The following is a 26,798-nucleotide window of genomic DNA, read 5'->3' as shown; positions in this document are numbered from 1 at the left end:
CCTCCTTTCATCCAAAAATGGGGATTTACACATGTGAAAATGTGTGTCTGTATAGACAGTGTGATGGTTCACCCAGATAGGAAATCAATCTTGACATTTTGCTTTAGGCCTCTTTATCACGTCAAAGGTCTAACAGCAAAACAGGACCTTTATTATGTCCAGGAAATCTTCATCACAGGATGGGCCAGGATTTAGAGATGCAGGTAATTTTAACATCTCTTTCATTTCAAATTATAATCAATATTTGAAATTTACTGCTGCAGGTTCAACTGTGTTCATAACAATGGCCCAAACTTGAAGACATGTTTTTAAAACCCAGAAGCCATCCATAGTTGTCATTTATTAAATCTTCTTGTTTGGAATAAAAGGGAAGGAATTCACAAATACCATGATCCAATTATCTGTTTCAAATTAAGTATCAGCCTCTGGCTTGCAAAATAATTTCTTTATAATTATGCAAACTGCAGCAGAGGGCCCGTGTGACTTGTTCTCTTCTCCTTGGATGGGCCAGCAGGTAACTGCATGTCAAAGCCTCTTGAATCTTAGACGTGGAAAAGAAAAGAAAATAAATCTGTTCTCTTCCAAACCACCGGTTCAATGTGTAGAAAGATATCCATGTTTCAACAGGAAGAGAGGCTGGATAAGAGAAGCGGATCTATCCACTCTAGAAGGCAACAGAGAAACACTTGCCAAGTCCTGAGTTCAGAATTTTGTTTCAAGATGAATACAGAAGCACCTAGAGGTCAGGAAAATGTTCTTTCTATTGTTAAAATCCTTACATGTCTCAGCAGATGGACTTAGCCTCCCTGGGGTGACCAGCCCCAGCTGAGATATGCATCGTTCTGCCATCTTGGCTTCGGCTGGGCTTTTCACCAAGAAAGTGTTCCCCAAGGCCCCTGCTATAGCTTAGTGACTTCTTTTACTTCTTTTTTATCCAGAGGCTTTCTACCTTCGAGCTACACCCCCAGACCTTTGTATTTTTTATTTTGAAACAGGGTCTCACTACGTTGCTGAGGGTCTTACTAAATTGCTGAGGCTGGACTGGAACTTGGACTCCTCCTATCTCAGCCTCCCAAGTGCTGAGACTACAAGTGCGCACTGCTGTACCTGGATGGTACTTCTTATATCTTTGCTAAAGACTGTGAGATTTTATAAATAGCAAGAAAAAGAAAAACTATATGGTCAAATACTATCCATCTGAGTAGAGGGTTGGGTGCAGAGCAGGAGCATGGTTCAGCTCATCAGGAGGGAGAGCTTTGTGCTGGGTGGGGCTTGGGTAACGTCAGGCTGTGGGGGCCACTTTCATGCTCTGCAAATCGCATTCCATGCTTGTTCTCCCCGGATTTCTGCGCCACCAGGATTTGGCAACGTTTCTGTTGTATGAGTTGCAGCCTGTGTGAACTGGCTAAGGGGAGGGCGGTGGCACTTGGGGACACAGGGAGGCTGCGGCTCCATTCTTCTCTACAGCAGGAGAGAGAGCCCCTTTCACAGGAATGCGTGAAATTCTGAGTTTGGCTAAGGAATGAATTAATACCTGTAACTACATTCACTACTCTACTCATAGGGCCCGGGTACCACTGTGCTGGGGACTTGTGCACACGAGCTTTTGTGTTCTTTTTTCTTTTTCTTTTTCTTCTTCTTTTTTTTTAGTGCTGAGGATGTACAGCCTTCTGGGGAACCCTGCTCCAGCACTGCAAGGTACTGTCAACCAGCTGGTGCTGTAACTGAGACTGAGAAGGCTATTCCACCTTCTGCCAAAGCAGGTGCTTAGAAGAATGGGGACACTGTGATTGCTGAATTCCATCAGCAGAAGCCCATCGCCACGCTTCCTCGGCTGTGACGCAAGCTCCTGTTAGAAGCACTGCTGCAAGGAATACGTGATGGTGGGTAAGATTCTCTGCGAGTCTACCGCTGGTAAGGCGCTCTGTGAGTCCACTGGCGGTAAGGCACTCTGTGAGTCCACCGCTGGTAAGATGCTCTGTGAGTCCACCGCTGGTAAGGCGCTCTGTGAGTCCACCGCTGGTAAGATGATCTGTGAGTCCACCGCTGGTAAGGCACTCTGTGAGTCCACCGCTGGTAAGATGCTCTGTGAGTCCACCATTGGTAAGGCGCTCTGTGAGTCCACTGGGGTAAGGTGCCATGGATGTCAGCCTTAGCAGAAGCATCGTGTGTAGGGAAGGCAAATCTGTGTCTCAGGTAAGCATCTGTTCCAGCGAGGACGAAACTCTGTTCCTTCCATGATGGAAGCAGCTCAATGAGATCAACCTGCCGCCAGGCTACAGGGTTGCTGGCTGCTCACAGCAGGGAATGGTTCCATCCCAGGGGCCTAGTGACAGTCTCTGCTGCTGGCCAGCGGGGCGGTGGTTGTAGCCAGGTCAGCTTTGGTGAGCAGAAGTACCCGGGGCTGAACCACCCCTGCACCACCTTGCCACGGGGGCCACTTTGTTGATGAGCCTATTAGGAGAGGATGGGCTGGCTGGGGAAAGAGGCTGGCCAGCACCCAGAGGACGCCATCCTCTCCTCTGGAGTATGAAAGTCCACCTCTGTTGGGGTTGCCTTTTGGTGAATATCCACATGGGATACAAATCTCTCCCTATCCTTTGCCTTCTCAGGGAGGCCTATCCACATACGTCTGCCTCAAATTTCTTTGTCACCAATTTTCCAATCACATCTCTTCCAAGTCCCTGATGATCTGGCCAAACCATGGGCATCACCCATGAATCAGTGTATAATTGCACATCTGGCCACTTCTCCTTCCAAGGAGAGCACATGGCCAGGTTCACTGTCTGGGGTTCTGCCCAGGAAGATTTCCCTGTCACCATTGTCTGTCAGGAGGCTCGGGAAAGGGGCTGCAGTCCTGCAGATGTCCACTGTTGAGTGGCACCTCCATAGCGCTCAGAGCCTCTGCAAACCAAGCTGTACTCTGCTCTTCCCTGTCCTCTGGCCACAGGGAGCTCCTCACGAGGCCCTAGGTGCAGGCTCTCCACCTTGGGCACACAGATGCTTTACTAGGGTGGATGCTGCTTCACGCTTCATTCGGCTCAGTCAGGATAATGTCATCCGGGTAAGGCGGTGCGTGCCACAGGAGCAGGAACCGGGCATCTGGGCCACTCCCTTGTAGAGCTTCTTGTGCAACCAGGACCTGATCACAGAGAGGCCACTTTCATTGAGTGACAAAGTGCACCTGTGTCAAGACACAGTTTTATGATGGTCAGGTAGCACCCAGTTCACAAGGGGAAGTTTGGACCCCATGGTAACTTGGTGGACCATGACTGAACATTTAATTTTTATAGGTCCCATTAGCAGGCCAAGAGCTCTCCCCCCAAAGGAGAGTTGTTAGTAATCTGTGGGTGCGGCAGGGCCTTGCTCCCAAATCCCGAGGGCCCCTGTCGCAGTGCACCTCTGGGGACCTGTCAGAGGCTCCAGACAACATCCCTCTCTGCCGCTGACATGCCAAGGACCATTGGCTCTGCAGCTCATGTGGCCTGTGGGCAGGGCAGCTTCATAGCAGGCTGGGCCTATCGCTGAGCCTCCCCCTGCTCTGGGCCCCTCTCAGAAGGAGCAGCCTTTGAGTCCCCTGATAGATGGTCCAGCGTAATACACCCCAAAGAGGAAGTGTTGCTTCCCAAATCAAGATTGGCCCACTAAGCTGGGCGTGGTGGCGCACGCTTGTAATCCCCGCGCTTGGGAGGCGGAGACAGGAGGATCACGCAGGTTCGAAGCCAGCCGCGCGCGCTGGTTTAGGAGACCCTGTTTCTAAATAAAAATATAAAAATAGGTCTGGGAGTGTAGCCCAGAGGTAGAAGGGCTTCCAGGAACCCCAGTACCACCAAAAAAAAAAAAAAAAAAAAGATTGGCCCACTAAGCCGGGTGTGGTGGCGCACGCTTGTAATCCCAGCATTCGGGAGGCTGAGACCGGAGTTTCGCGGTTCACGGACAGCCTCAGCTACCTAGTGAGGCCCTCCGCAACTCAGTGAGACCTGGTTTCAAAATAAAGAATAAAAAATAGGGCAGGGGGTGTAGTTCAGAGGTCGAATGCCTCTGGGTTCCACCCCCAGACCCACACACACAAAAAAAAAAAGATTGGCCCACTAGGCGCTGGGTTTCTTTCTTGGTTGCAAAAGGGGGACAGATGGAAGCACTTCTCTTTCATCTTGGAAAAGATACCTCTGCGCCCCACACCACTGGACCCTAGAGACTTCAGTGACGTAGGAATCCCCTGAATTCAGTTGGATTTACTCTCCACCCTTGGGCACACAGATGTTTTACCAGGGTGGATGCTGCTTCACGCTCCCTTGGTCAGTCAGGATAATGTCATCCGTGTGAGGGACCAGTGTGACATCTTGTTGAAGAGAAGTGGATCAAGCCCCCGTGAACTAGCTGGCAACATATGGCGGGAGAGTCAACACCGTAAGGCTGGGCCGGGAAGGTGCCGCTGGATTTGCCAGCTGTGAGCAAACGTTGCTGGTGGCCTTCTGGACAGGGAGGGAGAGAACGGCTTTTGTCAGGTCAGCAGCTGTGTGCCAGGCGCCATGGGATGTGTTAATCTTCTCAAGCAAGGAAAACACATCTGGCACAGCAGCTGCAACTGGAATCATCACTTAGTTAAGCTCGGGATAATCCACGGTCATCCTCAAGAACCCATCTGTCTCTGCACAGGCCGAAGAGGAGAGCCAGGCGGGAATTGGTGCCAACCATTAAGTCCTCGGTGGTGACACCGAACCCTTCGGTCCCTCAGGGATGCAGTGTTGTTCTGATTTGCTGTTTTCCTAGGTAGGGGCAGCTCTGGTAACTGCCAGCTGGCCTCACCCACCACGACGACCCTCACTCCACAGGTCAAGGATCCAAGGTGGGATTCTGCCAGTGGCTAAGTACGTCTATTCCAGTCATGTAATCTGGAACTGGAGGTAAGCAGAGGATGGGCCCAGGGACCCACGGGACCCACCATGAGGCAGAGTTGAGCTAAAACTCCTGGGATCGCCTGCTCCAGAGGCCCCGTGTCTGGAGAGCTGTGGCGCTGGCTCTTGGGCTCAGCGTCAGTTCAGAGCCAGGCCTCAGTCGTTCTCAAGGTTTGTGTTCAGCGGGTGTGGTGGTGTACCCCTGTGATCTCAGTACTTGGGAAGCTGAGATAGGAGGATCTCAGGTTCAGGGTTAGCCTCAGCAACTTAGCACGAGTCTGTTCCAAAGTAAAATGGAGCTAGGGTGTGGCTCAGAGGTAGAATGCCCCTGAATTCTATCCCGACTACCAACACGAAAAAACAAAACCAAAAGAGATTTATGTTTTTTTTTTTCCCCAATGCACAGTTACTCTGATGAAGGGCTATAGGTCCTTTTGGGGAAGGCTGGAGAAGGTGCTGACCAAGCAGATCAGGAATAAAGCCATTGGTCTCCTCAGGCAGCGGGGCCTGGCATCACAACCCGTCTGTCTGCCACGCTCCTGCCAGTGTTCAGAGCAAAACCGATCGCTCCCTGCGAGGAGAGTGCAGAGAACAAGGTGCGGCCGGCCAAGGGCCATTGTGTTGTTATTTAAGGAGCCCCCTCATCCGTTCACTCCACAAACTTGTGCTCAGACCTGAGTCTCAGATGCTTGCTTAATGCTGGGCAGGGCTACGTCGCCATATGTGTATTTTATTTACTCCTGACAAGGACTCCAGCTGAAGATGCCGGAACCACCATTTCAACCCCCTAGACCCACCCCAGCCATGTTTGCCGGTCCTCCGTGCAGACACAGATACATGGAGCCCTGGCAGCTCTTGGGGAAGAGAGTCGGGTCTGTAAACAAGCCTGGGTCATAAAATGTCCAGTGCTGGGAGGAGGGCGCGGCCACTCACCCAGGGTGGGGCTGTGGCGTGCATAACTGTGCATAACGTTTCCCAGAGGGGTGGCCTTTGTCCTGGGTCTGCTGAGGCCATGCGTGTGACTGTGGTGAGAAGGTTACTACCGGCTGAGGGAGCAATGCCTGCAGCAGGTTCTAGGGCTCAGAGATTGGATGCAGTGCGAAGCCACAACAGGAGGGTGCTGGAAAAGCTGATGGTCGATCCAGTTGGAATATTACTTAGCAATAAAAAGGAACAAATGAGTTCCAATACTCACAGCATGGAACAGTCCTAATGACACTGTGGACAGGACTGTCTACAGGGCCTTTACACAGCTCTAGAGGCAAAAGAACAGTGGGTGGGTGCCTTGGGGGCTGGGGTAGGAGTGGGGACCGTGGGAGGGAGCACAAGAGAACTTTCTGGTAGCAATGGCATGCTCTAGGTCTTGATGGGAGTTTGAGTTATACATACGAGTGTGTGAATACTGGTGAAACATATGCATGTGGTAGGCTGCACAGAGGCTCCCAGGATGGCCACGTTCTCATCCCCGGGACCTGTGAAGGTGTTCCTTCAGATGGCACAAGGACTCTGTGGGTGTGATTCAGCGGAGATGTTGAGATGGTAGGGTATTCCTGATTGGCCAGGCGGCCTGATGGATATTGAGATGGTAGGGTGTTCCTGATTGGCCAGGCAGGCCTGATATCATCACCATATCCTTGAAGAGGAAGGAAGTGGTCAGGGTGAGAGGAGGAAGGGGTCATGGTCTAAGGAATGGTCTAGAAGATGAAAGGCAAGGGAAGGCATTGTTCCTTTAGAGCTTCCAGAGGGATCCAGGCCGGCACACACCTTGACTTGACCTGACACTGCTAGTAAATATCATATGTTGGTAAATATCGGAATAAGGAATGCACAGCTCAACAGCAGGAACAGACTTATTTGGGGATAAACCTGGGAGGAGGCACCTGATTGGGAGAGGGAGTCCACGAGAGTCAGGGGCCGCTTACTTACAGACTAGGGGCTTTTTATGGGCATTAGAAGGGAGAGTGGTTACACAGTCCTGCTTTTTCCCATTGGTGGCTTTTCCTGATAGGGGCCAGGCAGGTAGGTTTGTGGGCCGGGGCGGGGGTGGTTAGGATCACTTTCCCGCACTGCTGGGTTCTTTGCTCTCCACCTCCTCCAGCCAGACCTCACAGCCGGGCCTCACAGTGCCCACAGACAGGACTGACTTTGGACCTCTAAGAAGAATTTTGGGTCAACTTAGGACAAAGTGGTTTGCTATAGTAATAAGAACAGGAATGCACTGCACCCAAGATTTGCACATTTCATTGTTAACTTTACATCAAAGGGGGAGAAAGGAACTAAACTCTGGAACTCTGGTTAAGATCTGTCCCCTGCAGTACCTAGGGTACTGACAGATGTCTACCACTTGCTCTGAATTGCATAAAAATGGACAAGGGACGCACAGGAAGGCATCTGAGGAAAGCGAACACAGCAAAAGCTTGCTCGCCGTAGAGTCTGGATATATGAGAGTTTACTATGATTTGTTCTTTTTTTTGCATGTAAGATTTTTTATGGTACATCATTGGGGGAGAGAAGCAGAGGCGTGGCCCTGGATGGGGTCCAGGAGCTGTGCGAGGCTCCGCACATCCAGATGCTTGCACGGGAGTGGGAGTCGTGTAGCAGGAGGCAGAGAGGGCGGCCTGGGGAAACTGGACTCCGCTTGGAGGTCAGATTGGATATCTGGGCCCTGGTTACGCCATGAGAAAAGCCGATCTTTTGGTCTGGAGGTGGGAGGCCTCTGGCCCCATTGGGCTCCTCCCTGTATATTTTTCTCAGGTTGGAAGGTGGGGCCCGGCTTGGGCCCCTTTGGCAACAAATACACTTGAGACCCCACAGGCGACAGGTGGTTGAAGAAGGGCAGTTTAGTTGAGCCTAAACCTTGAAGAATATCTCTTCTAAAATAAACAAATGCAAGCCGAGCATGGTGGTGCACACTTGTAATCCAGCATTTAGGAGGCTGAGACAGGAGGATCAAGGTTCACAGCCAGCCTCAGCAACTTAGTGAGGCCCTTTGCAACTCAGTGAGACCCTGTTTCCAAATAAAGAATAAAAAATAGGGCAGGGGGTGTAGCTCGGAGGTCAAATGCCCCTGGGTTCCATCCCCAGACCCACACACAAAAAAATTAAAAGTAAACAAACAGAGCCATTGGTAGACTGAGCAACTGAGCTGTTTATTCCGTGAGGTGCTGAAGAACAGATGCAGGATCAGGGAAGCTCGGTGTTGCCTTCTAGCTGTGCAGCCCTCTGCATGTTGTCCAACCGCTCTGGGCTGCAGTTTGGGCCTCAGAGCGTCACGGCGAGAATCAGAATACACGAGGCCGCAGCAGTGACCACACAGCACCTGGTATGGTGCCTGGCAGAGCTGGAGCAACGGTCAGCAGCTTCAGGGCCGCGCCACCTGCTTCTTAACAAAGGCCGAGGAAGCAGGGGCGGTTACCTGGCTCCGGGTGTGTGCTGTTCTGCTGGCGTCTGGAAATGATCAGGTCCACACGTTTCGTCTACTCTGAGCTGTAGCCCCAGCCTTCTCGTGAGCATCTTCACCTGCTCCTCGGACAGACGCCTCAGACTCAGCACATGGAGCAGAAGACGGCGCCCCCAAAGCTCTCCCTGCCTCCCACCCTCATCATGGCCGCCCCGTCTACGCAGCTGCGCATCTGAGAGTTGGGCCACTTCTTCCCCTCCCAGCCGCACCAAAGGCACCAGCAGGCTCTGTATCCTGGGAATTCCCTTCTCTGATCTCCTCTCCCTGCAGCGCCTGCTCTGGTGCTCCCCCAGCCCTGCACTCGCCCGCTGCCTGGACACCCACCCACCCACTGCACCCTTGGCCCTGCGGCTCTCCTGGGCCCCGGCCCTCCGCCTGGCCAGCCGCCAGCTCCCGGCCCGTTGCTCACGTCACCTCTGGCCCTCATTTCTGCATCCCTGGAGCTTGGTGGCTGGAACGCTGCGGGCACTGCGCCTGTGTGTTTATGTGGCGGAGGTGGTCGATTCCAGGCTCGGTGGAGAGTAAAATTGAAGACAAAGAAACGCAGGGCACCCACTAGGGTCCTGCTGGGCACAGATGGCACCCTCAGGAGACGGGGCAAGAGTTTAAAGAAGGGACTATTATAATATGTTTTCTCTCATATGTGGAAGATAAAAAGAGGAAACGAGAGACTTCGGGTAGACGAGGAGAGGGGCAGGAGATTCATGGGAGGGGAACGGAGGCCGAGGGAGGAGACAGAGGAGGGCATCACTGCCCACCTCACCGACATGCATGGGGAGGGAGGGGCAGGGTGTTGAAGGAACTACACCGTGTGCCGTGTGTGTGTGTGTGTGTGTGTGTGTGTGTGTGTGCACGTGTGTTGCTGGGGTTGAACTCAGGGGCATTCTACTTTTTTTTTTTGCGGTACTGGGGATAGAACCCAGGGTATTCTACCTCTGACCTACACCCCCAGCCCTGTTTTTCATTTTTTATATTGAAACTGGGTCTCACTGAGTTGCAGAGGCCTCACTAAGTAGCTGGCTGATTCTTTTGCCTCAGCCCCCCGAATGCTGAGATTACAAGCGTGCGCCACCACGCCCGGCTGGCATTCTACTTCCGAGCTTCTCCTCCAGCCTTTGTTTATTTTTTGTTTTGAAACAGATTCACTAGGTTGCTGAGTCTTGCTAAGTTGCCGAGGCTGATCTAGAAACTCTGACCCCGTCTCGGCGTTCCAAACACTGGGACTACAGTGCCCGCCACCATGTCTGGCCTGTTTGTGTCTCTTTGAACCTCACTAGGATGTATAATTACAATAAAAGTATATATCTATGAAAGGGCTGTTGAGGGAGACGAGGCACCTTGTGGACATCCTTAAGGGCAGGGCAGCCAAGGCCAGCAGTAGGTGGGAAGAGGCTGGGAAAGGGAGGAGCGCGGTGCGAGAAGAGGCGGGACCTGCAGGACAGGGCTTCCCAGCAGGATCTGAGACCTCTGCCATACTAGATGGTGGCCTGGCCTAGAGGCTTCCAGGGAAGCCCATACTTTGATCTCATTCTCCTGCCAGGGTGCCCTCGGGCAGAGTCCAATCCTATGAGTACAGGCTCTAAAGACCAGCTTGTCAGAGCGCAGGCCAGGGTCAGTGGAGAAAGAGGGTCCACAGGGCTGGAAAACGTCCCGACACCGACTACGGCCTGGGCCTGCGCACGGAGGAAGACGCAACGTCAAAAGCCGGGCGTGGTGGGCACGCTTGTAATCCCTGCGCTTGGGAGACAGAGACAGGAGGATCGCGCAGGTTCAAAGCCAGCCTCCGCTGCCTTAAGAGACCCTGTTTACAAATTTAAAAAATATATAAAATGGGTCTGCGGAGTGTAGCCCAGAAGTAAAAGGCCCCTGAGTAGGGTGAGTGTGGCCATATCCTCGCACCCAATGGACTATCTGAGTGCCACTCACTCCCTAACAACCAATGAGAAGGGAGCTGTGCTCTAAGCGGTCTGAGACCCGCCTCCAGCCCCGTGAGTGGGAACAGCGCCATCTGGTGTCCGGTTGTCGCAGCTTCAAGGACTTTGGAAAACTTGTTCCCAGCTGGGATTCATTTGGCAATTAAAAATATCATTTATTTATAATTAGGGTTTTTTTTTGCCGAGTTCCCAGTGAGCAGGCCCAATGCCAGGTGCTGACTTCCCCTGCACGGCAGGGCTGGACGTCTGTCCTTCAAGGACACTGGGAATAGCATCCAGATTCTAATGGGCTGGCTCGCGTTCCTGCCGCCGAGTCTCCTGAGCCTTGGTGGATTCAGCGGTACACTTCAGACTCAGCGATTCTAGCTGCTTTGACATCCCTTTATCTTATTCAGTCCTCAGGATTGGTCTTTGCTTTATTGCATCTCCTACTTTTTTTTGTTTTGTTTTGTTTTGTTTTGTTTTTTTTCAAAGGCTTCTGAAACTAACAGCATCCCTGGCTTTGATTGTATTTTCTTCTCATTGACCGTGCTGCGCCCCATAGGATTCCTTTTGTAAACTGTGGTTCCTAATTTTGGGGACTGTGTTTCCCTTCGTTGGATTTCTTGACAACAGTAGTGGTTCGGACGGCCTTGAATCTGTCTGTGATACTACTAAGACACCTGGAACCCCATTTCTCATAAAAAAATAAAAAAAATAAAAAAAAATAAACCAGGGACTTGCTACTTAAAAGAAGTGGTCATTTAGTTGTCTGTCTTGGATTTAATAAGTCACATCATCATTTTTGATTTTCAAGTCAGTAAACTCCTATCCACTACAATGAGATTTTCATCCGTTTATCCTTAAGATCTATTCACAGATGTTTTTCTTTTTCTTCTTTTTGGCGTGCATGCATGCGTGCGTGCGTGGGCGTGCGTGTTGCTGGGGATGGAACCCAGGGCTTTCTGCATGTTAGGCAAGTGCTACAACGCCAGGCCCATCTTGTCCACACATCGTTGTCCACACATTTTCAACCCTGACAGAATTGAGAGTTTTCTTCTTTTTAATCATCCCTCCCTTCTTTTTTTTTTTTCTTTCTTGGTGGTACTGGGGATTGAACCAAGAGCATTCTATCTCCAAACTACACCCTCAGACCCCTATAAAAATGTTCTTATTCTGAAGTGGAGTCTTCCTAAGTTGATGAGAGTCTCCTCAAAACTATGGTCTTCCTGTCTCATCTTCCCAAGTACTAGGATTATATGGGGTGCACCGTCAGACCTGGCTGAGTTATTTTCCTTTTTAACTATAAAAGTATGTACAGATGAATAATGTCATATAAATACTTATAAAACACTTTTATGCCAGTAAGTGAAGAAATAATTCCTTGCCCCCCCCCGAGACACCCAAATCTGCTACAACAGTCCCCTCTCTCCTCCTTCTGCAAGTTGTTGGGGTCCAGCCCTAGCATGAGTCGAGGCTCGTGTGTTGGTGAGAGGAGAGTCGAGGTCGAGTGAGAGAAGACGCTGTCACACGAGACCAGCTACAAGCTTCTCCCCAACGCACGAACCTCGACTCATGCTAGGGCTGGACCCCGGCAGCAAGTGGCCCCTGTAGACTTGTGGAAGTAGTCTCTTTGCTTTTCTCTAGACTAGCCCCTTCCCTCTGCGTACGCATACATTTCTAAACGACCTAGACTGGCTTTGCCTGATTTGAAGCTTACGTAGACAGAAGCTCACTGAAGGGATTGCTTTGTGTGTCCTGTGCATTTTGATTAATTTCGTGTAGCTGTGGGTGTTCTTTGCTGGGTGGGTTTTGCTCTGGGAATTTGCAACACCTGATATGTCCCTTCTACTGTTGGTGGGTATTAGGCTAGTTTCTAGTTTCGGGATATGAGGAGCCACGTTTCTAGAAGCCAAATGACTGGTGAGTTTGTGTAGCTAAGTGTAACGGTGGAGTCATCAGTGCTATATTTCAGTTTTCTTAGCACGCGCTATTTTCAAATTGGCAGCACAGGTTCGCATTCCTATCAGTACTGTGCTAAAGCCCTCTCTGCTCTGCATCCTTATCAACACCTGGTGTTTTCAGACATAAACATATATATTTTGCCAAACACGGTGGATTTCATTTATGTTATTATGTTGTGGCTTTGTCGGACTTTACCTGGATGAACTTGAACCCATTTCCTGGCCATCTGGATTTCACCTTGTGTATAGCAGCTGCTTCAAACTTTGCCCATTTTTTCTGTTGTGTTATCTTTAATGATGTATAAGAACGTGAAATAGTCTTATACAAATACAAAAATGTCTTTAATATAAGAATTCTTCATGTGAAGTTGTTGGTATTTGACGTACTAAAAAAAAAAAAGGCAGTTTCATATGGTTCAACTCCTGGATTCTGTCCCTCTGTGTGTTCACAAATATTTTATGACATTATATGGCTTATCTGTTATTTTCTTCCTTTACTCAGTTATTTTTTCAGTCCTTTCTTGGCTGGCGCTTTTGTCTTGGTTAGGAGCCTTGTCTCGGACCCGTGGCTGTGTTCTGAATGCGGTCTGCTCTGGGCCCGGGTCCATACTTCTGTGCCCTCTGTGCCCCAGTCTTGGCTGGGTGAGGTAGAGAGGAGAGGCTGTCCTTGGGCTCCTGCAGGCCCTTCCGCACCCCTCTGCTGAGTGCTGAGGGAGGGTCTTACCCATGAGTGGGCAGGCCTGTGTCCCACTGGGCCAGGGTCAGTGCCAGGCTCAGGGAGCAGGGTGGGCTGTGATGAGCAGGGGCCACAGGTCAGAACTGGAACATCTGCCTCCTGAATTGTGTTCTGAGGCAGGATGAGGTGGGGCAAGGGGTCTGGTTGGAGACGGTGGAGGAGTAGGAAAAGCCCCACCGGCCTTCTAAATCTGGGGCTTGGGGTGGGATGTCACAATACCCACCAGCCGGCTGGAGCAGAGCAGGCGGACAAGGGGGACGCATGGGGTTTCCAGGGCCTTAGCGCTCAATTCCAGCAGGGCCCGAGGAGGGCAGGGGACTGTCCAACCTCTTCCAGGTCTGCTTCCAGTACTGGTGGTGCTGGTCGCACGGGAGGTATTCACAGATACGTGTTCAGTCAAGAAGCAAAAGCTTTTCAAAGAAATTCATGAAAAAGTTCATTTTCTTTGCTTCTTTTTCCTCCAAAGAAAAATCTTTATAGCCACAAGGTGGCGCAACCAGTCACTTCTGGATGGTTGGCCAGAGAGATCAAATATGGAGCTAGATGTTTACATTTAAATTCAACCTCGTTCTAATTGTGCTTTTCAACTAGATCATCACAAAGTTTAAAAGGCATGTTGTTCTAAAAAAACAGTTTTGTAGTAAGACTGAAATAAAGACACTAGTACATTCTTTCTTAAGCTAAAGATGGTATGAATCTTTCTTCTGTGTTTCTAAATCAGTCCTTTTATGGCCAGACTGGATGTAAAATCTTTCCATTTTTCATTCAGATAAACCAGTGTCGACTCAGATTGTCTTTTTGCCTGGAAATGGACTTCTGTTAGGATCTGGCAGTCTCCCATGTTTATTGCCTCCGGAGGGTCTGAGTCTTGGAAAGCAGCTCCCCTCTGCCTGACGCTGCCCCCCTCCTGCCTGCGACGCCTCCTCTGCTTCTATCCCCTCAAACACCGGCCTCCTTCTCTGCAGCCTCAGAACGTTCCGGACCTTCTGTGCTCTCTTCTGTAGTAAATCATAAGTCATGACATCCTTTTCTTTCAGTAAGCTGAAAACAAAACAAAAATAATTATCCCTCCCCCAAAAAAGTCAAAAGCAATTTGTGTATCTGAGAATACAGATAAAGGCTTGAGGTTCCTGTCTTCATGGGGAAGATGAAAAGACACATCTGGAATCAACTTAGGGATGTGGGAATAGAGAGGGGTCAACAACCCCAAACTTACCTTCTTGGTAATATATAATCTGATTCTAAAATGTATATATGTTCTAAGATGTGTAGTATTCCACTTGGATTTTTATTTGAACTTTATTAAATTTAGAGATAAATTTGGGGAGAGTTGACATTACTACTATGCTTAATCTTCCAGTAAATGAACATAGTACACATCTCCATTTAGTAAGGTCTTCCTCATACCTTTTATTAGCAATTCTGGGGTTTTCAGCATGCAGATCCTATAAAAATTTTTGTTAGATTCATATCTACATTTATTTTTTGGAGCTGTTCTAAGTGGTATTTTAGTTTTCATTATCAAATATACATTGCTAAAATATTGAAATACAATCGATTTTCGGGGCCATATTCTGTAACCTTGATAAAGTCACCTGTTAGCTCTGGGTGCTTATGTGTATGTTTGTGCATGTCTGTGCACACTGCAGATTTCTTGGGATTTTCTGCATTGACAATTATTGTCATCTAAAAATAGGGAAGTCAGGCGTGGTGGTGCATGCTTGTAATCTCAGTACTCCAGCAGCCTCAGCAATTTAGAAAGGCTGTCAGCAACTTAGCAGGATCCCAGTTCAATACAAAAACTAAAATAGGGCTGGGGGGGTAGCTTGGACATCGAATTCTCCTGGGTTCAGTACCCAGCACCACACACACACACACACACACACGCACACGCACACGCACACACGCACGCGCACGCGCACACGCACACGCACACACATGCACACGCATGCGCATGCACACGCACACGCACATACACACACGCACACGCGCGCACGCACGCACACGCACACACACACACGCACACACACGCACGCACACACACGCACACGCACACACACGCACACACACGCGCACACACACGCGCGCGCGCACACGCACACACACACACACACACACACACACACACAGGAAATAGGGACAACTTTTTTCTTTCCAATCTGTACGTCTTTTATTTCTTTTGCTTGCCTTACTGTCTTACTGTATTGGTCAGGAATTCCAGTACAATTCTGAATGAGAGTGATACGAGAGGAGATATGCTTTTCCTGTGTCATAAAGCCAAAATATTCAGTCTTTCACCATTAAGTCTAATGGAAACTGTAGGTTTTTGTCAGATGCCCTTTATCCATGAGGAAGTTTCCCCTGATATCTAGTTTGCTGAGAGTTTTTTAAAAATCTTATCCTGATATTGGGTGAGAGTGGCTTTGGTCATCCATCATGTGGGAGTGACTTCTGACCTCCACGATGTGGGAGCGACTTCCGGCCTCCATGATGTGAGAGCAGCTTCTGTCCTCCAGGACCTGAGAGCAGCTTCCGTTGCCGTGACGTGAGAGTGACTTCCAGCCTCTGGTCTCCATAATGTGGGAGCAGCTCCCAGACTCCTTGCTATCGGAGCAGTGTCTCTCCTTGCTCCTTGCCTCCAGAGCCACTGACATTTTTGCTCTGGAGCTGGCCCTACGGACTGAAACCTCTGAATCTCAACCAATCTTTCTTCCTCTAAAAAATGAAATAAATGAAAAGGGGAGAAAATTTTTAATAATTCTATGCTGATGTGGAATTTTGTTAAGTGGTTTTTCTAAACCAATTGACATGATCATGTATTTGATCCTTTGTCTTTGGGATCTTCATGGGGATTCTTGATCTGCAGATTTTTCTTTTTCGACTGTCTGGTTTTAGTATCAGAACATTGTGGGGCTCAGTAAATAAGTCCAGACGCACTGATTCCTCTTTTATTTTCTGGGAGAAATTGTGTAGAACTTATGTGACTTCTTTATTTGATAGAAATAGCCAGCGAAGCACCCAGATCAAGAGACTTCTTTTTCTTTTTCTTTTTTTTAATTTTAATTTTTTTTATTGGTGCACTGTATTCATACATCATAGTGGGATACAAACTTTTGTAGACATACATGCACACATCGCCCAGTCAGCCCCCACCCGATCCCCACCCCATTCTCTCCCCATCCCTCCTTCCCATGCTTGGCTTAGTGGTTGACATCTAGTATTATAGCAATTTATCCAAAATTAAAAATGATAATTTCACATAACAGTTTCATTTGTCTGATACCAAGCTTTTGATGACTTAAAGATAACATTTCAATATTTCTTTTTGCTTTCTTTCTTACCAGAGAATATTTTTTTTCTATTTTTAGGTGAAACTATCATATATTTATATATTTATTTTTCAGAAAAAAAAATCTATCCTAATATGGAATATGGACTCTAGATACCCAAAACGATCTTGAAAAAGAACAAAGCTAGAAGATATATATTTTCTGATTTCAAACCATATAAAGCTACAATAATTGAAACAGTGTAGTACTATTCTAAAGGTAGATATATAAACCATTGGAGTTAAATAAAAGCCTAGAGCTAAATTCTTCCCTATATTGTCAAGTTATTTTTGACAAGGTTTCCACGAACATTTGGTAGTGGAAATAATAATCTTTTAACGAAATATTGTTGAAAAATAATAATTATACGGAAAAGAATAAAATTGGACCTTTACCTAATCCCATATACAAATATTAACTCAAAATAGATAAAAGACCTAAATATAAGTCTTAAGACTATAAACTTTTAGGACAAAATCTGGGTCAAAAAACCTCACAACAATGAAATTGGCAGTGATTTCTTGGATATGATTTCAATGGCACAGGCAACAGAAGAGTATACAAACTCCCTAAAAAATAAAAAATATATATTGTATATCCAAAGACAATGTAAACAGAGTTAAAAGTTACTAATAGAATGGGATAAAATATTTCCAAATGCTATATCTGAAGGTATATTAATATTCCAACTAGAAATCCTAAAAATTAACAACAATGAAGGCAAACAATACAACTTAGAGATAGGTAAAAGACTAACATAAATAATGAATCTCCACAGATAACCAATCTTAGTTGTCTGTTGGATGGAAAATCTTGTTTCTCTGGTTCTGGTGTGTGTTACCTATTTCTTCTTTGTAGTTAATCTCTTTGAGGTTTTTCTCTAGCGCTGGTTTTGAAGACATAAATTCCTTCAGTTTCTGTTTGTCGTGGAAGCTTCTTATTTCCCCATCTAATTTGATAGAAAGTTTTGCTGGGTAGGAAATTTTTGGCTGGAAGTTGTTTTCTTTCAGAGTTTGGAATATGTTACTCCAAGCCCTTCTGGCTCTCATGACTTGGTTTGGGAAGTCTGGAGTGATTCTAATTGGTTTGCCTCTGAATGTCACTTGGCCCTTTGTTTTTGTTGCCTTTAAGATTCTCTGCTTGGCTTCCACATTGGTCATTTTGACAATTATGTGGCGTGGGGATCCTCTTCTCTGATCCTGTATAAAGGGAGTTCTATAAGTTTCCTGGACCTGTGTATTGACCTCTTGCTCTATGTTTGGAAAATTTTCTGCTATTACTTCCTTGAAGAGATTGTTGATCCCTTTGATTTCACCTTCTTTTCCCTCCTCTATTCCAATGATTCTTAGGTTAGCTCTCTTAAAATGGGCCCATATTTCTTCAATGTCAGATTCCTGCTGTCGGATATTTTTTTCTAGATTAGAAACTATGCGTTCATTTTTGGAATGATCATCTTCTAAGAGCGAGATTCTGTTCTCCATGTGGTCTAATCAGTTGTTCATGCTTTGAATTGAGGCCTTTACTTCATTAATTGCATCCTTTATCTCTTTTTGGCTCTCTCTGAATTCTTTTAGAAGCACCTCTATTATTTCTACAGTTATTTTCCTGATTTGATCTTCTAGAAATCTCTGATTTTCTGTTTTATCGGGTTCTGATATTGTGGGGTTGTGGGCATTCATTGCTCCAGTGTTATTCCTCTTTCCCATGATTTCGGAAGTTTGTGCCTTCTCTGGGTTCTTCCCTTGGGTCACTATGACTTCGCTTAAGGTGTTCTGGATCTCGAGTCTGTATTATCTCAGACCCCACTACTCCTTTACTGGGTTGTATGGCAGAGTCTCCAACCCAGGGAGTCGATAGAGGCTGCTTTAGACTATGGGGGGTGCCAGGTTGCACGTTCTCCTATGGTGTGATATCTCTGCCACCGCCACTCCCCCACTGTGTCAAGTCCCAGGGAGTACAGTACTGGGATTTCTCCTCTGTGGCCTGCAATCTGACTCACTATTCTTGAGTACGCAGATGTAGCTGTACTGGACTCGGTGAATTCACTGCTGCTGCCGCCCATGGCAATATGGCGCCACTGCCACGTCCTCGGCCGTGAGGCTGGCGTATTTTTTCTTCTCTGGTTTTGAGTTCCACTCTGAGTCCCTGCAGCGTGTGCTGAGCTCAGCCACTGGGAGCTTTAGATGCTCCCTGCGCTGAAAGATCCCGCCTGGCTGTTCTGCAGCGGCTCACCTCGGCTTACTGTAGCGTCCGGTGAATTCGCCGCTGCCGCCGGCAGTATGGCGCTGCTGCCGCATCCTCCTCAGGCGTGAGGCTGGTGTATCTCCTCTGTGGCTCTGAGCTCTGTTCTCAGTCCGCTTTCTCTCTGGAGCCCGGTGATTTTTTTGTTTCTCTGGTGATGGTGTTTTCTGGCTATGAAAGGCGCTGATTTTGTGGTAATGGAGATTGGTTGTTAGCGGGGCTCTTAAGCCCCGCTTTTCTCGGTCGCCATCTTCCCGGAAGTAAGAGACTTCTTTTTCAAAAGAGGGTTTTAATTACGAATCTGTCTTCAATAGTTATTGGACAAGTCATGTTATCTAATCTGTATCAGATGAATTCTGGCTGCTCATGGATTTTGAGGAATCAGTTTCATTCCATGGGGCCAAGGGCAGTAACCCTCCCTGAGCCACCCCTGTCTCTAATCCTAGGTGGCCAGTCACTTAGAGTGCCCTATGCCTCGGTGACATCTTTGCAAATAGTCTTTTTGTTAAGTACTTCTCACATTGCCCACTTTGAGTGTGCCAGCTGTTTTCTGCCCGGACCCTGATGGGCAGAGTGGGTGTTGGGGGCCAGAACTGAGACCCCACAGCAGGCAGTGGTCTCCTTTCCTCCCAGTGTTTCAAGCCTTTGGTCCTTCCTCCAGGTTGGGCATCCCATTGCTTGGTCTGAGGGCCACGAGGAGGTGACTCCGCCCCTGCCCTCTACTAAGTAGCTGTCGGTACTGGTTGAAGCCTGTCGGTATGGTTTCTGGAGAAAGTCAGGGCTTTCTGTAGTGCTTGGCAGCAAGACTGGCATGGAAGAGGGTCATGAGAAGGTGCTTGCATCTCTCTTGCCCCTGTGAAGGCTGAAGGGTTTATTTCTTATCTGGTTGGTGTTTGTTTTTGTTTGTTTGTTTGTTTTTGGTGGTACTTGGGATGGAAACCAGAGGCCTTCTATCTCCAGGGTACACTCCCAGACCTATTTTATATTTTATTTGGAAACAGGGTCTTACCAAGTTGCTGAAAGCCTCACTATGTAGCTGAAGCTGGCTTTGAACCTGCACAATCCTCCTCTCAAGCATAGGAATTACAAGCGTGCATCACCACATCCAGCTTACCTGGTCTTTTAATTATTTATTTTTGGTACTGGGGATTGGACCCAGGGGCATTCTATCTGTGAACTACATCTCCAGCCCATTTTTTTTTTTTTTTTTTTTTAGTTTGAAATAGGGTCTTACTAAGTTGCTGAGGCTGGCCTCAAATTTACAATCCTCCTATCTCAACCTCTCTGGGATGCCTGGGATTACAGGCATGTGTCACTGCACCTGACATAACTGATTCTTTTTATACTTGATCTTAGCCAAAAGGCCACGAAGCAATATAGCTAATCTTTTAAAAAGAGACGCATATATGATTTTTCCAGGTGATGAAGTCTTAGGCCCCATGAAGTCCAGTTCCACTGAACGGAAGCTCACGTTCCAGGAGAGTGTACACTCCCCCTTTCCTTTCTTCTCATTTGTAGAAGAGAAGTCAGCACACCTGGAAGCTCTGTAGTGGTTCTAGTTTTAGGAGCAATCTCCAGGAACTTCTGTATCCAACGCAGTCTGCTGAGCTGGAAGGAGCCAGTGTGGTTGGTCGTCTTCCCTTTCCTGTGTAACTTCAGATTCTTATTCCTCTTAGGAAAATGAACTGGAAAAAAAAGGCCCATTTGATTATTGTCAGTTAGTTCTCCGTGGACTGATGCTATTAATGACTTCCGTGAGAGTCCTTTAGTCCTTTCCTTTTGGGGGCAGTGGGGGTTAAACCCAGGGGCATTCTACCTCTGAGATATACCCCCGGCCTTATTTTATTTCTTATTTTGAAAACATTGTCCTGCTAAGTTGCTGAGACTGGCCTAGAACCTGTAATCCTCCTGTGTCAGCCTCCCAAGTACTGGAATTACAGGTGTGTCCCATGTGTCTGACTGTATGCATAGTTTTAATAATAACAACATATGACCCACCTGGGTTAAGACAGAGTGTGACCACTACCACAGACCCCCATCTCGTTCCCACTCCCCACTGCCCCTGAAGTGAGGAAACTGCTATTCTATCATGCTTCTAGCTCCTTGCTTTTTTTTATTTTTAGTTTTGAGATACGAAGACAAAACAATGTCTTCTTCCATTTTGAAGAACTGAGTAGCAACCACAAAGCTGGGCACATGAGGGGTGGTCAAGGCTGCCATTTCTAAATGAAGACCAGAGGGCAGTTTCAGTTCTCCTGGGAGTTAGAAGAACCCTGTCCGGGACAGGCAGTGCACGGTCACGTGTAAGACTCTGGAAACTCAGAGCGCATGCTCTGGAGGCTGTACTGCAGGCCAAGAGGGATGTGGTCAAGGGGTGACCATGGCTGACCTCCCTCTTGTGGAACTAGAAAGGCCCAAGAGGAACACGTCTGTGGGGTGATAGGAGTACCCACAGTGTCCTCCTAATCCAGGCAGAAGGATCAGGAGGGACACACACATGGTGGTGAAATGGGATTTCTTGAGAAGAAACACGGCGTTTACTTACCGGATTCTTGTCTGTGGCAAGCGAAGAATGACACCCACAGACTGCAGGAAGGGGAGCAAGAAGTTTATTGGAAACAACAGGGAATAGGGAAAAGTGGCCGAACACCCCTAAGGGCTGTCGGGACTCTGGTGCCCAGCAGCTGACTTCAGGACAATACTTGAGGGTATCCCAAGCCGAATGCCTTCAGTTGCAAGCTGCTTTCTCCCAAAGTCCATGCAACCTTCCAGAAAAGAAGTGCAGGTCACCCCTAGGGGCCCTGGTCGGCCTTGATGTCCAGTGGAGGCCTTCAGGTGTAGCCCAGGCCACGTGCCTTCAATTGCACCCCACCTTCTCTCAAAGCCAATGTGACCTGCGAAAGAGAGAGAAGCTCCCCAAAGGGGAGGGGTTCCCAGAGTGGGTAATCGTCCTGGTGACTGCTCTAGGGGTTTATATATCTCAGCAAGTCCTCTGTTACTTGGAGTCTGGGAGGCAGTTCTTAAAATCTGCATAGGGTATTTGCGTGTCCTTGAGGGGTCTCCTTCTTTCAACAGAGGTGTCAGACTTGCTGCAGGGATGTCTCCTGGGTTTGTTGATTAGTAAAGAGATGGTTTTGTGAAGCTTTCACCATTCTTATCTCTGAACCTTGGAAGGGCTGGTATCTTTTTAGGAGCCTTGGAAGTTAATTAGCATTCGTTGCCCCTCAGGAAATTAAGTTTTTCTACCAAGGCCTCTTCCCTAACTGCCTACTTCTTTTCTACCTCCTCAGTGGAGACATTTTAAGTGAAACAAGGACCCGGCAGTCTCTCTTGGCCCAAAACCAGTGGGTCATGCCCTTATTTTTCTTCTCTGACCTTTGTTTTATCCACATTGCTCCAAACAGTGAGGCTGCCCTTGACACTCTTTAAGGGTCTATAACCAGCTTTCAATGGGCTGTCACCACAGTACCCTTCCACTTTGGCTTTGGGAAACATTCACTCTTTAATGATGGTTTTAAGCCAGATGTGGTGGCACACACTTGTGATCCCAGTATTTGGGAGGCTGAGACTGGAGGATCACAGTTTTGCAGCCAGCCTTAGCTACTTATAGTGAGGCTCTCTGCAACTTAGTGAAATCCTGTTTCAAAATAAAGGAATAAGCCGGGCATGGTGGTGCACGCTTGTAATCCCCGCACTTGGGAGGTGGAGACAGGAGGATCGCGCAGGTTCGAAGCCAGCCGTGCTGGCTTAAGAGACCCTGTTTCAAAAATATAAAATAGGTCTGGGAGTGTAGCCCAGAGGTAGAAGGGCTTCCAGGAACCCCAGTACCATAAAAAATAAAAGGAATAAAATTGGGCTGAGAGTATAGCTTAGAGGTAGAATGCCCCTGGGTTCCATCCCCAGTACTCCCCCCAACCCACACACACCAAACCAAAACAAAACAAAGCGAATGATGGTTTTACCCACCATGTGCTACCGAGCCAGCTCAGCTGATTCTTTGTGAGGCAAAAATGTATAAATTAGAGTGATGTCTGGCTGTGAGAGACAGAATATATAAACCGTTAGGATTAGGTAATGAATGCTCTGGAAGAGCTCTGTAGTGAGTTTCGGAGTTGATGGAATGAGATGTAATCTTGTCAGTAGATAAAGCCATTTTGATGGTAAGGAGGCAGTGGGTGAGGCTAGAGGAGATGGGGCACCGAGTGTGGCCGGTGTCCTTGAACCTCCTGCTTGCTCTCAGCTTCTGGTCTCTATGACAAGAGAGCAGAGAACTCGCTCTCTCCCTGTCTCCCGCTGCTACACCCTGGGCACTGTCCTCGCGCCTGTTGCCCTGGGTTGTCTCTGGTACAGTTCTGCCAGCTGGATCATGGGCAGGCTTGGCTGTCTGCCTTGTCCAACTCTTTGATTGGATTTCAAGGGACACTGAGATTGTCTTTGCTACCTTTGTTTTTCCTAATCTCTATCAATTTGAGAATTGGCTGATCAAATACTAAGGAAACTGCTGAGTCTTTGGGATTGCACTGAATTTATTCATCATTTTGGAGAGACCGGACATTTTTACAAAGCCAAGTCCTCCTGAAGGACCAAAGAGACGCCATGACAGGCTCCAGTTAAAACTTTAAGTAGAGTAGGCCTAAGTTTCTGTCCAAAATTAAGCTCCCGTCCCCCTGTAAACTTTACCCTATTCCCTGAAAAAAAAAAGCTGCTAACTGTGCTAATCTGTTCTTCCCCCAGCAACAGCCAATCAGTGCTGAGTATTCCTAGGTCTGGAATTTGCAGGTATCCCAGGTAAGGTCACTCTGCCTGGAGTTAGAGACCCCCACCCATTCTGAACATTCCTGAGATAAGCTTCCCAAGGTGGGAGAGCTAAGCCAATGGGGGGGGGGGTGACAGCAGACTTATGGGGGGTTTTTTAGTTTTTTTTTAATTATTTTTTTGCCGGGTGTGGTGGCGCACACTTGTAATCCCAGTGCTTGGGAGGCTGAGACAGGAGGATCGTGCAGATTCGAAGCCAGCCTCAGCTACTTAGTGAGGCTCTCAGCAACTTAATGAGACCCTGTTTCCAAATAAAATATAAAATGGGTCTGGGAGTATAGCCCAGAAGTAGAAAGCCTCTGGGTTCCACTCCCCAGTGCCAATAAAATAAAATAAAATAAAATTATTTTATGTAATCATACATCACTTTGGAATACAAGACTTGAGAGGATATACAAAGTACATATCATCTAATAAGCCCGCCTCCAATCCCCATTCCATTTCCTCCCCCTCCCTCGATCCCATGCTTAATTGGTGATTATCTTTTTTTTTCATTTTTTTTTATTTTTATTTTTTAATTAATTTATTTTTTAAATTGGTGCATTGTAGTCATATATCAATCACATTGGAGTACAAGACTTGAGAGGATATACAAGCACACATCATCCAATTAGCCCTCCTCCAGCCCCCATCCCATTCCCTCCCCCTCCCTCCATCCCACACTTCTTTGGTGATTTACTTTGATACATTTGTTTATGTACCTCCTGCGTTTTAAAGAGGCTCCGTCCTCCAGTATTACATACCCTCTGATTGGTCACATTAGTTGCTTCACTATAGGGCCCTTTCTATAGCTCAACCTCTTCCTGTTGCCCTTTTCCTCCTAGTTATTGCTGATTAAGAGAAGCGTCTGATTTATATTTTCTGCGATATTTCTCTGTGCATGCTGCGTTGCAAGTACCAATCCCACTCTTGATGGTCCCAGTAGTGGCCTGGCTACTCAGTGGACTGATCCAGACCTCGCTGGCTCAAGCAGCGGCCTTGCCTCATGGGAGGCCCCGGTTCTGGTCTCGCTGGCCCCTGAACCGGTCAAACCCCTAAGCTGGCTTTGGTCCCGACCTTGGAGGCCGCAGGAGTGAACTTGCCTCACGCCAGGCTCCGATGCTGGCCATTGGCCCCTGCACCGGTCTAACCCCTTGGCAGGATTCCAATCCCGGCCTCGGAGGCCCCAACACTGGTAATGCATCACGGCAGGCTCCGATGCCAGCCTCACTGGCCCCAGCACCGACCTAACCCCTTGACAGGCTCTTATCCTGGCCTCAGAGGCCCCAGTACCGGCCTTGCCTCAAGGCAGGCTCCGATGCCGGCCTCGCTGGCCCCAGCACCGGCCTAACCCCTCGGCAGGCTCCGATCCCGGCCTCGGAGGCCCCAGCACTGGTCATGCCTCAAGGCAGGCTCCGATGCCGGCCTCGCTGGCCCCAGCACCGGCCTAACCCCTCGGCAGGCTCTTATCCTGGCCTCGGAGGCCCCAGTACCAGCCTTGCCTCACGGCAGGCTCCGATGCCGGCCTCGCTGGCCCCAGCACCGGCCTAACCCTTCAGCATGCTCCGATCCCGGCCTCGAAGGACCCAGCACTGGTCATGCCTCACGGCAGGCTCCGCTGCCGGCCTCGTTGGCCCCAGCACCGGCCTAACCCCTCGGCAAGCTCTTATCCTGGCCTCGGAGGCCCCAGTACCGGCCTTGCCTCACGGCAGGCTCCGCTGCCGGCCTCGCTGGCCCCAGCACCGGCTTAACCCCTCGGCAGGCTCTTATCCTGGCCTAGAGGCCCCAGTACCGGCCTTGCCTCAAGGCAGGCTCCGATGCCGGCCTCACTGGCCCCAGCACTGGCCTAACCCCTCGGCAGGCTCTTATCCTGGCCTCGGAGGCCCCAGTACCGGCCTTGCCTCACGGCAGGCTCCGATGCCAGCCTAGCTGGCCCCAGCACCGGCCTAACCCCTCAGCAGGCTCTTATCCTGGCCTCGAGACCCCAGTACCGGCCTTGCCTCAAGGCAGGCTCCGATGCCGGCCTCGCTGGCCCCAGCACCGGCCTAACCCCTCAGCAGGCTCTTATCCTGGCCTCGGAGGCCCCAGTACCGGCCTTGCCTCACGGCAGGCTCCGATGCCGGCCTCACTGGCCCCAGCAGCGGCCTAACCCCTTGGCAGGCTCCGATCCCGGCCTCAGAGGCCCCAGTACCGGCCTTGCCTCAAGGCAAGCTCCGATACCGGCCTCGCTGGCCCCAGCACTGGCCTAACCCCTTGGCAGGCTCCGATCCCGGATTTGGAGGCCCCAGCACTGGTCATGCATCAAGGCAGGCTCCGATGCCGGCCTCGCTGGCCCCAGCACCGGCCTAACCCCTCAGCAGGCTCTTATCCTGGCCTCGGAGGCCCCAGTACCGGCCTTGCCTCACGGCAGGCTCCGATGCTGGCCTTGCTGACCCCAGCACCGGCCTAACCCCTCGGCAGGCTCTTATCCTGGCCTCGGAGGCCCAAGTACCGGCCTTGCCTCATGGCAGGCTCTGATGCCAGCCTCGCTGGCCCCAGCACCGGCCTAACCCCTCAGCAGGCTCCGGTCCCATCCTCGGGGGCCCCAACACTGGCCTTGCCTCACGGCAGGCTCCGATGCCGGCCTCGCTGACCCCAGCACCGGCCTAACCCCTCAGCAAGTTCCGGACCCGACCTCGGAGGCCCTAGCACAAGCCTTGCATCATGGCAGGCTCCAATGCCGGCCTCGCTGGCCCCAGCATCGGTCTAACCCCTCTGCAGGTTCCAATCCCGGCCACGGAGGCCTCAGTAGTGGCCTTGCCTCACAGCAAGCTCCAATGTCGGCCACTGGCCCCGGCGCCCGCCTAACCCCTCAGCAGGTTCCGATCACTGTCTCTGTGGTTATTATTTCAAAGGTTCCAGTTGTAATGTATCAGATCTCTTCCTCCCCCGAATATTGGCCACTGGCATTGCCACTGCCTCCACCATTTCAAATCCTTCCCAGGCTCTTTTTCCACTCTGAATGTTGTCCAGTGTTCCTAAGCATGCGTGATGGTAGCATTCGACATTTGGTGTAATTTCTCCAAAAAAATAAAGTTGGTAAGATCCGGTTTCTGCTTCTCCTGAATACAAGTCTCCACCACCATCGCGAAGAACTCTTTCAACACCGCATTTCTCCTTGGTCTCTGCTAAACTCTCTCCTTACATGTGATGTCTGAGATTCTTAACAATATAGAGAAATAGCAGTCCTCTTTCACGGCGAATTTTTCCATAAGTTCCAGTGCATTTAGATAAGTTTTGTCTGCATCTCCAGTGTCCTGGCATCCATAACGGCTTTCTTACCACCTCTCCGATATTTTTCTTTATCTTTTTCTGTTCTGGGCCCGGTTTCTCCAGGGGTCTGGCGAGCTACTCGCAGTTCGGCCAGGACCCAGAGTCCCGCGATCCGGGCCCCAGCTGGCGTGCCCTGTGCTCGACCCCTGCC

This window comes from Muscardinus avellanarius, assembly GCF_963383645.1.
Source record: "Muscardinus avellanarius genome assembly, chromosome: 9".
In the NCBI taxonomy this organism is placed as follows: Eukaryota; Metazoa; Chordata; class Mammalia; order Rodentia; family Gliridae; genus Muscardinus; species Muscardinus avellanarius.
Note: the sequence above shows the minus strand (reverse complement) of the source record.